This window comes from Labeo rohita, chromosome 8 (assembly GCF_022985175.1).
Source record: "Labeo rohita strain BAU-BD-2019 chromosome 8, IGBB_LRoh.1.0, whole genome shotgun sequence".
In the NCBI taxonomy this organism is placed as follows: Eukaryota; Metazoa; Chordata; class Actinopteri; order Cypriniformes; family Cyprinidae; genus Labeo; species Labeo rohita.
In genome coordinates, this window is record NC_066876.1 from 22,440,772 (window position 1) to 22,445,656 (window position 4,885).

At 35.4% G+C, this 4,885-nt stretch overlaps 1 long non-coding RNA gene across 1 annotated transcript; it reads right to left on the reverse strand.

Moving 5' to 3' along the window:
• Window positions 1-1,847: 1,847 nt before the first annotated feature.
• On the reverse strand, window positions 1,848-3,331 carry LOC127169143 (uncharacterized). The gene is made up of 3 exons (XR_007828207.1): window positions 3,055-3,331; window positions 2,175-2,240; window positions 1,848-2,078 (listed from the first exon to the last, which is right to left on the reverse strand). It is a non-coding gene; the product is annotated as an uncharacterized LOC127169143 (long non-coding RNA).
• Window positions 3,332-4,885: the final 1,554 nt, after the last annotated feature.

The window sequence follows — 4,885 nt, forward strand, 5'->3', positions numbered from 1 at the left end:
GCTAAAATTGCCTGGGAAGGCAGCTTTGCACAAAACATTCTTTCTTTGTTCAAAGTTATTTGGTCTTTAAAAAATGTTCTCAAAACATTATCACAAAAAGTATGATTTATACATTGTTCATGAATTCTTTTCTGAAATGTTTTAGTTGGTGGTTTTTAAATGGTTTTAAAACATTTAAAAGCTGGATGTTTTGAACATTCAGAAAACATTCAAAAATAATGTTTTCATAACTTAATGGGAACATCAGCAAAATGTTCTTAGAACATATTTTTGTTTGCTGGGCTACTGCTTACAAAAAAAAACAAAAGAGCAGATCATTTCTAAAGCTTCTAAATTCAACATAAAATGCAGTGTGTTTCATTTGACAAAAAGCACACATTCAGCATACAAGTCACTGTCAACAGCTCCAAACTCTCTCTGTGATGGACAGAGTGGATGAGCAATTACACAAATGAATCACAGTATATTACGTTCCACTGTGCCACTTTGACTCAAATTAAAATCCTCTCTGCCCTCTTTCGCCTCCAGAACTGATGTAAATAAGCCAAGTATAATGGATCCAACAAGTAAATGTGTCAAACTTATTTCTAGAATCAGTATCCGGGCTCTTAATACACATACAGAGAGAGGTTGTTCACAGTAGATTACAGCAGCTACAAAATATGCGGTTTACCATTATGAACTGTTTTCTGTCATCTCGTGACAGAACGCCACCTTATTCTTATGACTGCATGTGATGCTTGCTAAATATATTTTGTCAATTACGGTGACAAATTTCTCAGCGAGAATGTCACAAAGTCATCTCATCATTATTCTTGGATGATCTCATTGAAGTGTCAAGGTTGATGGCTTCAATATGCTTAGTGTTTTCTGAGTAATTCATGTGAAAAGATTCAGGAAACTGTCCACCCACGAGTCTGCCCTCTGCCCGGAAATTATAGACCTTAGACACATGAGCTTGAGCCATGAAAATCTGTGGAAAGACTGTGGGAGTTCGGGGAAATGCTTTTTACTGAATGTGAAAGTGCATGCCCAGAGCAAAATTGCTCAGAGGATGTTCTTTCATATCTCAGAAGACTTAAATGACCTCTCCATTTTCATATCAATCAAAAAATAAAGGGTGTTGGGTGTGACCTCCACTGGTGCTTCTGATGAGAGTTCATATTGAAATCTCTGACTGATGATTGCAGACTTTGGTATCTAACACACTAGAGGAAGCTCATGTGAAATCACAGGGGTATTTTGCTCAAGAGAAAAATCTGAGATGCAGGAGAATTAAGAATTAATCCCATGCATTTTATCTTATGGCTGTCTAGAAGAAATTGAGACATTAAAGAGACCGCCTTGATGATTTTTTACTATTGATGTGTTCTGCATGCAACTGTTGAATAAGATTTACATTGACGGCGATAGATGCAACACCAAAAACAACCAGAAACTTGTATTCAGTGAAAATTGAAATCGTGATGAAACCATCGTCAACCAACAGTAGTGAAGATAATGGAGCTCCCATGATCAGCTTTATGTCAGATACTCTATTTGAATAAAGGCAAAATGAATAAAATTAACAGTAACTGTGAACAAGTTCCTTGTTTTACATATATTCTTTGCCCAAATACAGTATTTTTTTTTTTTTTTAAAGATATGTGGAAAACCATTTCAAAAGTGAAGGCAAGGATATAATGTTTTTAGTGAGAAGAACTTGATTTGTTGTCAAGATAGAATGAGATCTTTTTTTTAATAATTGTAATCATTATAATCTTATATTATAACAAAAAGAAGCAAGGTTGAGTACATGCTGTTTACAATATTACTGCATCACATGTTTATTTGCATATGTGGATATTTTATAAGATGCACAAAAAATTTCAACACAGCTGAATCATAAATAGTATTTCAAAATGAACCGTTTTGACATTTTTCTATTAACGATGGATTTTGGAAAGCAGTTGAAGTCATGGGTTGGTCTTCGAATGCACTGAATTAGACCTTCTTCATCTTTCTGAGAGGCCACATTTTGACACAGCAGCAGAATACAGTTGTCATTCCTGAATTTACGCTTCCAATCACACACAATTCTGTTAATTACCAGAATGACAATCAGCAAATTCTATAACCAAACTCACATCTGTATATTTTCAAAACTCACAACCACATTTTCGACAAATCCCTACCGTGTGACTGGAATTATACTGGACATCAAAGCCGTAACCATGTCTTGAAGGGACCAAACCAATGACCTTTTTATTTAAAGGAATTAAAAAATTAAAGAATTTAAACAGATTTAAGGGAATAAAAAAAAAAGAAAAAAGTAAACAGTAAACAGTTTTTACCTAATTTACTTAACTTAGGGTTTGCACTTACATTGCAATTTGGTCAATTACCCAGATGTGCGACTATATTGGCGATACTTGGATGTAAATAACAGCATGGATTGCACAGTTAATGTACTACTGAATACATTGTTCTGCTAATTTATGCTGTCTAAACCACGAAAAAATGTGTGGAAGCTGCTAAATCATATAGTGAAGGACTTAGTAAGCAGGAAAGAGCACAATATTTTGACATACTACAGTTAATATGTGGTAAATATACCTAACAGCAGTATTAATTTAGATATTAGCCTAATATTTCACCTACCTGACCAGAAATGATAAGAACAAACACGAATGTTGTCGAGATTCTTGCCCTGGAAATTCTAGTTCAGTTTGGCCAACCACAAACGCCTTTTGTTCCTCGGTTTTTTGCACTCTTTTTCTTTGATTTGTTATAACTTTTGGCCATCTATAGCACTCCAAATGTTTCCCAATACGACAGATTAGTACAGCCCAAAACATGACAATTGACCAGTTTCAGCAGAAATAATCAGCAAAAGATGTGAGTTTCGTTCGGTTCAGTGACATCGTTTACATTGAGTGCCGCCAATATAGCCGAGTTTGATCGCTGAAGCATACCATTCTAAAAAATTAACTTTTAATTTAAAACTTTGTCATGCTCAAAACACAGAGATTTTGTGTTTCATGTGTTTTAATGTGTCATTTCGATAAAACTCACCTCAGCTGGGATATTAATCGACGAGTTTAAATCCAGTCTTCCACCACAGTTGTTGCTCCCGTCAGTTTTAAGCGCGAAAATAAACAATGGGGACTTGCATCGTTTTCCGCGACGCGAATAACCGCTGTTTGCGAGCTGCTGTGTGAACGATAAGTTTAAAAATTGAGCTTCTTTTAGCCGCGTTTTTAGAACACCACGTCATGCAAGAGCCGTTACAAAAGTCGCAAGACGCGAAGGCAACGCGCCTGTCTATAGCGCGGTTACATAGAAACTGTGGGAAAACGCGCTCTGTATGGACGGCCTGTTTATTAAATACAAGTGTCAGTCCCACACACACCGTGTGCACATAGACAGAGTCAAGGTTATCTTAAAAGAAAATCGGTGTTTTTACAGTTTTTCTCAGTCGCTTTGGTGCATTTCTCACAACACTATTTACATTTCCACAACAGTTAATGCATTTCTCAAAACAATTAGTACAAACTGCAAAACCTAGTTGATAACCTGCAAAAGCGTGTCACTTGCTCAAAATGGATAGCTCATTCCTCAAAAGCAAGTATTCATGTCAATGAAAGTGTCAGTGTCATCAAGATGAAAAGTCCTGACACCATTGTTTATGAACAAGATAGTCAAATGGCTTTGTCATGTTTTCATTATGACAGTTTACTCTGCAAATTTTTTCCTATGCAAAAAAGTCAGATTTTGGTGACACTTCCTGAAAATGCTCAAGACAGCACTATATACTATTTGCACAGCCATTTGAAAACTACAGTAAAGCTAGACATTACTGTATTTAGTGAGGTATCTGAGTACAAGACACTGAATATGTATGTTTCACATTTTTACTTCATATGCTCTTTGCAATTCTAATTTATTCAAAGCATTGTGCAAACGAATAAATACACCCTTATTTACAACAAACATAAACTCCCTTTGGGTAGAGCTGTGCACAATTGTAAACAATATTGCAGTACATATTGGAACTGAACCTACAACATATAGGTATGTAAATCATTCATGCACATTGGCAGAAATTGTTCAATTTAGAAGACATTTTCAGGAAAAAAAAGATTTAAAATTTTTTATAAAATTTGCTTGACAGATTTTGACAACTAGTTCAACATTTTTGTATGTAATGACTCAAGCAATGAAATGAGGACTATTAGTTTTATATGGAATGACTATTCAGCATTCACAAGTTTAGTTAATTTTGACTGACATGACATAAGCAAATGATAATGTTATAAAACAGCAGAGAGTTGTATGAAAGCAATTGATGCATGTCCAAAAGCATTTGCAATTTGTTGGAAGGAATGAGAAACTGCTACTATGATGTGCACAAATGACTAAATGTTGTGGAGGTTGAAGTAAATGTTGTGCAAATGTAAATAGTGTTGTGAGAAATGCACCAAAGCGACTGAGAAAAACTGTAAATATTCAAAATATCTTCTAATTGTTAGTAGTGGCAGCGACAGCGGGTGAATACAGTGCAGAGGGGGCGGAAAAAGAGAGTTAATGCCGTCATATGTTGAATCATCTGATAAAAAGCCCCAGGGAAAGTGATGGACAGCTCATGATGTATTAACCTTAAATTATGCAAAATACACGTGTGATGACTGCAGACGATTTAGATCAACCCGAGGGGGGAAATAGGCAGAAAGTTGAATTTGATTTTATACGAGAGAAATAAATGTTTTTTATAAATGTACTACAAAACACCGGCATTTACTGTCAGATTACTTATAGATTGTAATGTATAGCTGTCACATTGCACCACTCTGGTGCTTTGTGCTCCCGGTCGCTAACATGCAGCTTCAATCATTTATAAATATGC